This window comes from Tachysurus fulvidraco, chromosome 7 (assembly GCF_022655615.1).
Source record: "Tachysurus fulvidraco isolate hzauxx_2018 chromosome 7, HZAU_PFXX_2.0, whole genome shotgun sequence".
Lineage (NCBI taxonomy): Eukaryota > Metazoa > Chordata > Actinopteri > Siluriformes > Bagridae > Tachysurus > Tachysurus fulvidraco.
The window spans coordinates 29,978,127-29,990,282 of record NC_062524.1 but is presented as its reverse complement, the minus strand read 5'-3'; positions in this window follow the sequence as shown (position 1 = coordinate 29,990,282).

The window sequence follows — 12,156 nt, the reverse complement described above, 5'->3', positions numbered from 1 at the left end:
CAGTCATTGACAAGTTGCAGACAAGTCCCTGTTCCCTGTTCCCTGTTTTGCCTGCGAGTTTCTGTTTTGGTTATTAAATTAGTAAAACTGCATTTGGATCCTCACTTGCCTTTGTCTCACCATGTCACATTGTGACACCAGCATCTACGTTAGAAAATGCTTCTTCATTTATCAACTATAAATGTAGTTCATCATTTATATGCTGTGTATATTTAAAAAAAAACTTTTAGATTATAAAAATATATTTTCATGTATACAGAATGGAGACTGGAGACTAGAAAGGAAATAGTCATTACTCACCTCAGCTGTCTTCAGGGATCAGATGTGGAACGTTTTCAGCCCAGCAACAGAGACAAAGTGTGAAATATAGAAGAGGTAAATGAGATATTTAACCAGAGTAACAATGCATGTACCATACAGTATTGATGTCAAAACGACCTGGGAGCCAATCACAGCTTAGGTGTTTATTTCCTCGGACAACCTGAAAAACCACATTTCTAACAAATTACTTTTCCTAATTTTTGGTTTAATTAAGTACAAAAGGATAGGAAAAATGTGAAAATAAATTCCAGACAGTGATGAAAAATTATATAATGTTAATATAACGTTTGAGCTGGTGTCTCACCAAAGCTGTATAAAATCTATGACACTGTTTTGAACCATTGACAAAGATGTAAATAATTGTAGTTATCAGATGTTCCTGGTCTGGTTATTGCTGTTTGTCCTATTTTAAGTCATTAGCACTGTTTTGTTTTATGTAGCTCCGTAGTTCTGGAGTTCATTTCATTATGTATTGCATCAGAAATAACAAAAGAATCTTCTTGACTTGACTTGATTTCTTGTGTGCTGGAACTCAGCTCAGATTATTTAACCCATACTTGAGACAGCTGTAAAACCTGACGGTGTAGTGAATGAGTGATGTCTTTTAAACAGTTTCGGATGACAGGCAGCATTTTGTAGAATGTGGATGATGAAGAAGTGTGTGTTAAAAACTGATATGGTGTACATGGTGAACATTATAGGAGTGTGTATTGCATTTACTTCATTAGTGTAGGGCAGATTGTTAAATAGAAACATATATATATTTCTTCAAATTTCACTTTGGCTTTAAACCTAAACAGCCTTCAGAGGTGAGAGTCAGACTGTTCCTGTGATGCATGCACACGAAACTAAAACTATTCAAGCATGTTTCCAAACCAGGACTCAAAGTAAACAAGTCACAAGATTTCAGTTGAAGTCAGTTGAAATCATTAGCTGTAAAGTCTAAGATTCATATAAAAATGCAGGTCTAGAACTGAACATGGATGAAGCAGCAAATGTTTGTGCAGATCACCAGTGTTTACAGTAAAGGACAAATGTTCCTCATTTCTTTACACAACTTACAGACACAGAGCTAGTATGAAATAAAAGCTGATATGATGGTCATGTGTTAAAGAAGAAAAACATGTTTTAGTTGGAATGTGAAGTGCCACGTATTGTATTGTATCCAAGTGTATTGTTTACACACCCACAAGCAGACATGGCAATGCAGGGCAGCCTGATAACAGAGTACTAAACATCTCTAGGAATCCAGTATACAGGCAGACAGAGCAATGCAGGGCAGACAGAAAAACAGAACCAGTGTGTGACTTTACAATATCAGGGCTATCAAGAGTCATGCATTGAGAGTAACAGTCATGCATTTGGGTATTTTGTCAAGCTCTCCCATCACACATTGTATTTGTCACACAGAACAACTTACTATTCATCATATATTTAATATGCCGCAGTGCCCAAAATGTATCTGACGGTGTATTAGTTCGATCTGGAGCTTTCTCATCTCATCTCCCTCTAGCTGCCACTTCTGGTTCTCTGTGGTAGTTTACATGACCCCTATTCTGGTCTCTGAGACGTACTTTGAAGGTGAAGGGGATGTCAAAGTAGGGAGGTGAGGGCCTCCTTAAGGTGGAGGAAAAAACAGAGAGTTTCATCCATCCAGTGCAGTCGGTGTGGTTGGCCCTTCTTCATCAGATCTGAATGGCCTATAGAGGAAAAGTTAGAAACTTGGCAGTGGGGCAGGTGTGATCATTTTCTTATGTAGTTTAAATAGACCCTGCCCGATGCAGTAGCCCATCTACTGTGCCCAGATTACACTTGCAGGGGTTGGCCATTAAGCTGGCCTTCTGGAGGGCTCCCGGAGTGGATGATGGCACGAGCATGTCCATGAGGGGCTGGAATGTGGCTGGAGCCCAGTGTAGTCCAAAAGTAAGGACTCAGAACTTCCAATGGCCATAGGGGGTACCGAAGGCTGTATTGGGTTTGGGTTTGGCATCCGGGGCAAGGGCAACCTGCCAATAGCTCTTGATGAGATCGAGGATGGAGATAAACCAGGCCTTCCACAGGTGCACCGCAAGGTCATAATATTTGTACAATGTAATATAATGATATATATAATATTATTTATATTCATACAGTATTATAACACTGTTGTCACAAATACTAACAAAAAATGTAAATTGAAACACTGAACATGACAAAATTTGGCCATCATAGAGCAGGTAAACAAAAAAAGCTCAAGTTTAGCCAATAAGGTATAAATAATATTTACTTAATAAGCTGGTGTCAGGACTTTGGTCACGTGCACGTGTTCTTCGTCACGTGTCTGCCCCACTGTTGTAAAAAATCTTAGTAGAAATAATTAAAATAGTATTCCTTAAAATACTATAACCAAAGTAAAGTATTAGGCCTTGCAAAATATTACAATTGCTGTCATAAGACATATGTAGGTGATGTTGTAGGCCAAAGATGTTTATTGCAACCAGATTCGGGGCTGTCAGGCCTAGTCAGTCTGAGCACATTTGTAATAACAACTTATGTAGAAGGGAAAAGACCATTGTTCCCAGACCTTAGCTCATAAATTGTTATGGAAAATGAAGAACACCATGGTTCTCAGACCTTGGTGCATAGCAATAACATGTTATGTAGAATGAAAAAACAGTGGTCCACAGACCTAGGCCCTGAAAAATAAGGGGAGGAAAATCCATAAATGGGCATGTGGTGCTCATAAACTTGTTGTGCAGACTGAAGAAGGCCCAGATGTTTAGTCTGAGGTCATGAAAAATAAGGGGAGGAAAATCCATAAATGGGCATATGGGTGAAAGGTAATGGGAAATAAGGGGAAATTGGGTCAGTGTATTTAGAAAACATAGGAGGTAATGCCGGTAAATAAGGTGATATGGCACCTGGGCTCTTAGGAGCGCCAGGGTATATATTGAGAAGATATCTGAGTATTTTTTGGGTTCTTCGGGGGCGAAGGTGTGTGTGCGCGTGCGCGCATGCGGGCGCATGCCCGTGTCCGCGGGTCAAGGTGGGTGTTTTTATTTTCGCAAGGACGTCGCGAGAGTTTTTGTTTCTTTTTTGATTGATTTGGCATGACATGCTCTTTTGGGGGTTTTAATTTGTTACTTTTAATTTGGCAATTTGTTACTTTTAATTTGGCAATTTGTTACTTTTAATTTGGCAATTTGATACTTTTAATTTGGCAATTTGATACTTTTAATTTGGCAAATTATAATTTGTTGGCTGATTGACCACAATAAAGAAGTTTGCTCATTCTCATCCAGGTCTGAGGAGTTTTCTCAGTATTTTTGTAGTAATTATAGAGTTAACAGTTAAGTTTAACTAAAACAGTCTTTAGTAACCAAAAAGTCTAAGTGTGGAGATCACCCTGTGATGTGTCGACTTGGAGACCGGCTCTGAGTTCCGACACCACCCTTGTCTGCTCCTTCCGTTTCCACACACCTGTTCCCATTGTCATTACCCTGTTTATATAACTGTGCCGCGTTGCCTTGTGCAGCACAGAATCTACTGTTGTCCTGTCTTTAGGCCGTGTCATGTTTAGTGTTCCTTTGTTATGTTTATTTATGCATGCTATATAAATAAAATTCATTTGAAAATGTAATTATTAAAATTATGAAGTATTAAAAAACTATTTGTATTTTTTACTTAAGAATAAAGTGTGCAATATGCATGTTAATTTGTCTAGAACCAAATAAAATATTAGTTTTTATTGATTTAATTAATTATTTGTAAATCTATTTATTATATTTTTTATACAAGTCAGACAGTAGCACTGCCCCTCACTTGAGAAAATAGTCCTCAGTTCAACATACGATTCAGGTTTAACTGAGACAACACTGTTTCACACCGCCCAAACACCGCCCCTTGTGTATTGTTGAGTTTCAGCTCTGAATGCACAGTCTGATTCTGCTTGGATCTGCTGCCAAGTGTTATTGTGTTGAAACACAACAGTGCAGGTTGTTTGATGCTTAATTCCAGCACATTTTCTGTCCACAATACATTTCACTAGATCAGAGGTATTCAACTAAAATTTAAAGAGGTCCAGTAAGAGAAAATTACTTGAAGCAAAGGTCTGGAAGATCATAATGTCTAACTAGTTAGTGTGATATATATTTATGTAGCCTAGTAGTTGAATCAACGTCTGCAAGCAATCAATACCAAGTCAAGTCAAGTCACCTTTGTCACATCACCACGGCACATGTGCCATGGTGAGTGAAATTGTTGGGAGAGAGCTCCAGAATTTGCAGAACCATTCACATACAGTAGTAAGAAACATAAATAGAACAATTTACAAACAATTTTTTCAGGTAAATTTTTACAAAATTTTTACAAAATTATTACAAACAATTTTTTCAGGTAAATTTACAAAATTTACCTGACTGTCAAATCAAATACGTTCAGTACAATTCAAAAACCTTTTGGCAATATTTATTGTCACGTAACATAGAACTGAACATATGTATGATTGTAGATATTTATAACGTTCTCTCATTAAATAAATAAAAGTAAGGCTAAATTTCAAAATAAGGAAAAGTAAATAAAATGTGAAAATTGTGTATGTTTAAATAAAGTGCTTAACTTTCCCTTTTATGTGGAGATGCTCATTAGTTAGCCTGGAACCATATTTAGATTTGATTATGTTCATTGTAGAGAAAGCTGCCTAGCAGTTGTATGTAGAGCCAAACATGGTCAGGATGTATAGGGCTACTTCCCTCAGACCTGGGAAAGCTGTCTCAGGGACACTGTCTTCAGATTTGAGTGGATATGTTTGTTCAAAACCTTTTTGTTTTGTCTAATAATGGCGTTTCACATTGCCACTTTTAATATGAGACACACTGGTTTAGTGTGAAGTGGGTAGTGTGAACAGAAATGAGTCTCCGTTTCACTCGACTGGTTCTCTCCCTTTCTCCGTGTCACTGATCAGCAGGGCTGTCAAGTGTCACGCATTAAGAGTGACAGTTCCTCATGTCGGTCTTTTCTCATGCTCTCCCACCACACATCGTATTTCTCACACAGAAAAACTTTTTGACTATTTAGCATATATTTAATAAGCTGCAGCGCCCAAAACGTATCAGTCCGCACCGCTGTCCCAATGAACCGTGCAGGAATCAAGCGCGTCTCCCCTGGAGTTCTTAGTCGAGCCTGACACTTATCAGCCAATCAAAAAAAGAGGCTACACAACAGCCAATCAGAAAATAGTACTATTGTATCTGGGTAAGATTTAACGGAACAACCAATGAAAAAAAACATTCATTAGAGAGGGTATTTCGATGATCGGTTTGAACAAAACCTCAACAAGAAACAGCTCGTCTCTGGACGGGACATTGTCCTCAATCATGACCCTAAAAATGTCTGGGCTTGTGCTGAACTGTTTTATATGGGAGCAACATTACAAATAATAAAGTAGTCCAAAAAGGCAACAAACACTTCCAATAAACAACACCAGTCATAATCTCTCTCTCTCTCTCTCTCTCTCTCTCTCTCTCTCTCTCTCTCTCTCTCTCTCTCTCTCTTTCCTCCCCTTTTCTCTCTCTCTCACACACACACACACACACACACACACACACACACACACACACACACACACACACACACACACAATTAATAAATGTTAAATCGTGTTCAGTGATCCTTACCAAACACAACACCCCTATTGTTTTTTCTTTTCTTTTTTTTTATTGTCAGGAGGGGTCCGCCTGTTAGTGACCTATAGACTATAGTATTATAAAGAGTATGCTACTAAAAGGTAGCATAATATATTCAAATAAAGAGGGACAGAAATTAGAATTCTGTGTAGCATAAATATGACCATCTTTAATGTTGCACTCCTATAACATCAAATTCATACACGATACAGCTTCTGACATGAGAAATAAGCAGATTTATAGAATGAGCAGGATCACTCACTCTCTCACTCTCACTCACTCATTTTCTACCGCTTTATCCGAACTACCTCGGGTCATCGGGCATCAAGGTAGGATACACCCTGGACGGAGTGCCAACCCATCACAGGGCACACACACACACGCTCATTCACTACGGACAATTTTTCCAGAGATGCCTATCAACCTAGCATGCAGGTCTTTGGACCGGGGGAGGAAACCAGAGTACCCGGAGGAAACCCCCGAGGCACGGGGAGAACATGCAAACTCCGCGCACACACAAGGCGGAGGCGGGAATCGAACCCCGACCCTGGAGGTGTGAGGCGAATGTGCTACCCACTAAGCCACCGTGCCCAATATTAAAATAAATAAAGAAGCATTCTTCAGCCAACGAACTACAGATCTCTTTCTTTGAATGAGTTAAGGGACAGGGACTAGAGCTTACCAGTACAAGGAAGCAGATAATCAGACCACACTCATTATAGGTGAATCACTGCACTTCCTGTGTACACACACCCACACACAGTGAGATGGTCACTGCACACTTGTGAGGAAATACCACCACCAAAAACCAGTCCTTTGAGTCACGTTAGAGACTGGGTCAATGGCAAGGAATTCATTAGGCCTCGAAGATAGTAGATGACCCAAAAAGGCGTGTGCTGTTGGCCGATTATCTTTAGCAAGCTGGCAGCGTTTGATACCCCTTGATGCCCATGATGCTGGTGTAGCTGCATCAAAACCTCTTCCTTCAAAACATCAGGCAACACTAATTGATGACACTTGTAGCGAGTAACCAATAATTTTGTGGTCATTTGGATACTAAACATAAAGGGTAATGACGGTATAAAGGCAGCGGTACATTACATACACAGATCAGTAATCGAAGGGTAACTGATGTTAATACGATATTGTGTTCTTATAAAGGCAAAGAAACAAAAATGAAACACAAAACAAGATGCACTTTCATGAGAGAAGTAAAAAGAAAACGATAGCTTCGTATACATTCTGACATCAGACCTTAAAGGGGCATACAGCATTAGAACAGCTACACATTAACTTGCCATGATCAGTAATTAGAGTATAACTGATGTTAAATACAATGTTGTTTTCTGACACATGAATAAAATACACCCTTGTCAGGAAAGTAAGGAGCAAATAATTTTAAGTCAGGCAAGCCTTAAAAGAAGAAACGCATTACAAAAGGGTTATAATAATGAGAACCTTAGAGTATCTTATCTTCAGGTTTTATTAGTAAAATGAATGTCTCATTGTGTTGTGTGTGTGTGTGTGTGTGTGTGTGTGTGTGTGTGTGTGTGTGTGTGTGTTCTGGTTGAGGGCCCCTATGAGTTCAATCAGAGAAGCCGCATGGGGTTATCTGGTCTTAGTGTAGGCTCCAGTCATTCTAGAGCCAGTTGTGTGTGTGTAAAACTGGGTTGCTCATAGGTTGATTGAAGAGTAGATGTTGAAATTTAGGGTGCCTGGGACATGAAATCTAAAATGACCTGTACCAGATGCTACACACTCCTCTCCTCCGTCAGTGCAAAATATCCTCCGATGTAACACCCCTTCCTTTTCCTCTAATCTTTTCCATTGCTGGAGAAGAGTCAAAACTGGTTTATTCAGCTGCCGCTACTCTTCCGATCCTGGACGCTGACCCCGTTCCCAGAACTTTATTGCCTGTCCGATGACAGGATCAGCCTCCTGCATAGCACGCAGATCGAGAAAGAATAATCGGCAACACACTCACCGCACTCACATCTACCTGAGCTGCACCTCCTTTGCCAATAGCCTGCCGCAACGACTCAGGAACTGGGGCACCAGCAGCTAACTCCCTCGTGTCACACTGGGGAACCGAATTCTGGCAGGAGAGAGCATCAGCATTACCATTATTCTTTCCTGACCGATATCTTACCTCGAAGTCAAATGCAGCCAACTCTGCAGCCCAACGTTATTCTGCTTTGCTGTGGCTAAATTACTCAAAGGGATTATTGTCAGTGAACACAATACATTTATGCCCCAAAAGATATTCCCTGAATTTTTCAACCATGGCTCACATAAGCGCAAGAAACTCTAGTTTCATCGAGCTGTAATTGGTCATATTATGCTCAATGGGCCCTTCAAATTGTTGGGAGAGAACTGCCCCCAGACCCCCATGGCTCACGTCTACTTCTAGAACGAAGGGCTTAGAAAAATCTGCGTAAGCCAGCACCGGGGCAGATGTCAACCTCCCTTTTAGGGCCTCAAATGCTGTCTGATACTGCTCGGTCCACACATGGGTCAAACTCTGCCCTCTTTGTTTACCTGACTTGCCTCCCATTACTTCTTTTTTTTAAAACATTTATTTATAAACATTTTCAAAGCATTAACAAAAAGTTTGATACAGATTAATTTATGGCTTTTCCCCCTATATAGCCCTTTCTGCCAAAGTAATTAACCATACATCACATAAAGGTTAACACAATAATTATACTAATGATAACCATAAAAATGAATGAATAAATAATAATAATAATAATAATAATAATAATAATAATAATAATAAATAATAATAAAATTAAATAAACAAATATATAAAAAAAATAAAAGTAAAAATAAAAAAATAAAGAAATGTGTATATATATATATATATATATATATATATATACGTATATATATATATACACGTATATATATATATGTGTATATATATATACGTATATATATATATATATATATAATAAAATAAAATAAGTAAATAAAAATATACACAAATACATAGCCAATAATAAAAGTTTCCTGACATTCCTTACACAATTATAAAACAAAACTCCGATTGGTGATAATATTTAACATTGATCAGTGAGTGGGAGAGTCTTCATCTTCTCAAAATATGCAATCATGGGTTGCCACGTCTTATAAAGATTCTGGACAGATCCTCTCATTAAATATTTAATTTTCTCTAATTTTAAGTATGATACTAGATCACATAACCACATTGAGGCTTTAGGCAAGCTTGTTGACTTCCACTCCAATAATATTTTTCTTCTCGCTAATAAGGTGGCAAAAACAATAACATTTTTTACTTTGTCAGTATTTGTCAGTAATACTCCGTGTTCTGGTACTCCAAAAATAGCAACTTCAACCCTGGGTTTTATATTCAAACTAAAGGCTTCATTTAATATTTTGAATATGCATGTCCAATAGTCACTCAACTTTTCACAAGCCCAAAACATATGAAAATGGTCTACCTTGTCACTTTTACATCGATCACATAAATCGTCAACATTTGGGTAAATTTTTGAAAGTCTACATTTTGTGTAGTAGGCACGATGGAGGACTTTAAGTTCTATAAGGCTGAGGCGTGCACAGGAGGTCGATCCATTTATTAAGAACCTCATCCCAAATTTTGTCAGGTATTTCGCTTCCTATGTCCTTTACCACACTCACCTCTTATTCTGTCAATTAAAAAATAATTTGACATAACCGTCTTATATATTGCCACAATTTGACCTTTAAGAGAAGTAGGAGATTGTAGAATTTTATCCAACAGTGAAGTAGGTGGTAACTCAGGAAAAGTTGAGCTCTGAGATTAAATGAAATGTCGGACTTGAAAGTAACAGAATAGGTTGGACTGTGACAGTTGGAATTTTTCTGAAAGGTCATTAAAACTGGCAAATGTGTTGTTTATATAAAAATCACTATACCTGGCCAAGCGTATCCTCTGCCATTGTGCATATGTGTGATCTATTTTACCAGCTGGAAACAAATGGTTGTTACAGAGAGGGCTTAGCATAGAAGAGTTGCTGAGTTTATGCCTTTGTCTAAACTGTGACCATATTTTAAGTGTGGAATGTACAACTTGGCTCGATGAGTATTAACAGGGAGAGAATGGTAGCTTCATTGTTATTAGAGCAGAAAGTGATGTAGAAGTACAAGTATTTGCCTCCGTCTTACACCAATCAACCTCAGGGGAATTATACCAACAAATAATTTTTTGGAGATTTGCAGCCCAGTAGTAGCCTATAAAATTACGAAGAGCTAAGCCTCCCTGGGGCCTTTGCCTTTTGAGAAGCTCCTTACAAATTCTAGGGTTCTTTCCTCCCCACAAGAAAGATAGTATGGGTTTATTTATGGAACTGAAAAATGTTTTTGGGAGAAAAACTGGAAGTGACTGAAATAAATATAAGAATCTAGGTAATATATTCATTTTTATACAATTTACTCTTGATGTTGTGAAAAATCGTTGATATATTAAGAAGTGCCGCAAGGGAGCATACTTTAGGAGTATTATGATTGGTATCCTAGGATACAGGGGTATAGATCTCAAAAGTCATAATAAAATAAAGGTAATATATAACTAATGAACAAATAAACCACGCAGGACTCAGTATAAAAGGAAAGAAGGAGTTTATTACAAATAAACTTAATAATAATAATGAGACCCAGAGCTATCAGGCCTTGGAGAAGTAGGGGTGTAGTCTGTGGACCCAGGCCTAGGAGAAGGGGAAGAAGGGACGAAACCTGGGGAATCAGGCTCAGAGTTAGAGGGAGAAGAAACCAAACCGAGGGAAAGAGGGCAAATATAGGCGAAAGGAGGGGATGAGATACGAGGAGGAGAGGCAGGAGTTGTCAGCCTAGGGCAACAGGGTTCAGCATGAGGACAACCATCAGTTTGTGTCCTTTGATCCACCAGGATAGGAGGCAGAGGTGTTTGGGTGGAAAAAGAGTGAGTCAAAGGCATCTGTACAATGTGAGAGAGCAAGAGAGGCTGCTCAGGGAGTGTAGGGGAATACAGTCGTTCCAGGAAAGAGCAGAACTCCTGAGTAAGATGACGCAGGTGATAACGGCGATAACTGGCCATAACTTCAGCAGGAACTGGCCTCCTATAGGGAGTAGACCGAGAAATCCAGATGGTGTGACCAGGACGAATTGGCTGACCCTGAGGCTGGGAGTCTAAGGGAAAAAGGAGTAGCCTTTGATAAGAAATAGAGGAACTAAGGCTACTCACGAGATATCATTACACACACATATTCAAAAGTCTGTGTGTAGTGTATCTGTGGCCTGACAGGGCAGGGGTGGCCCTGGTGAGGGAGGTAGACAGCTGCCCTGGATAAGAGAAGATCTTGAAATAAAATTCCTGTGGATACTGGCGGGGTGTGAGTGCTATTAAACTCACACACCGTTGCTGCACGGGCAGGTGTGGAAAAAGAGAGCAACACAGTAGACAGAACAAAAACACATAAGGGACAAGGTGGCACACTGAAGGATACTAATGGGATGTGGTAGCTTAGTGGCTAAGGTGTTGGGCTACTGATCGGAAGGTCATGGGTTTGAACCCCAGGTCCACCAAGCTGCCACTGCTGGGCCCCTGAGCAAGGCCCTTAACCCTCAGTTGCTCAGTTGTAAGTCACTCTGGATAAGGGTGTCTGCTAAATGCCGTAAATGTAATGTAGTGGATGGGGGATATAGTTTTAAGGTGTGATGAAGAATTAGGCTCAGAGTCGGACATTGAAGGGGAAACAGATCTAGAGATAGAAACTAGAGGAGTAAGGACATTCTTCTGGGATGAACGAGTGTACAAAAACGGTGTAGAGATGCACCAGTCTGATGAGCAGATAGCAGCTAAGTTGTGGTCTCTAACAAGGTTTGATGGGCTGTGGACATTAGAAACTCTTTTTCCGTATGACAATTGGCGTGAAAGAATAAAAGCGATCTGGAGGCCTTGGCTATTGAGCCCAGTATTGAGGGCCCTAGTAGATACCCCAGGTAATCAACAGGCTGAAATGAGTGAGTTTTTAACAAGTCAAGTCAAGTCAAGTCACCTTTATTGTCACATCACCACGGCACATGTGCCTTGGTGAGTGAAATTCTTGGGAGCGAGCTCCAGACATTGCAGAACCATTTACATACAGTAGTAACATAACATAAACATAAATAGAACAGTTTACAGACAGTT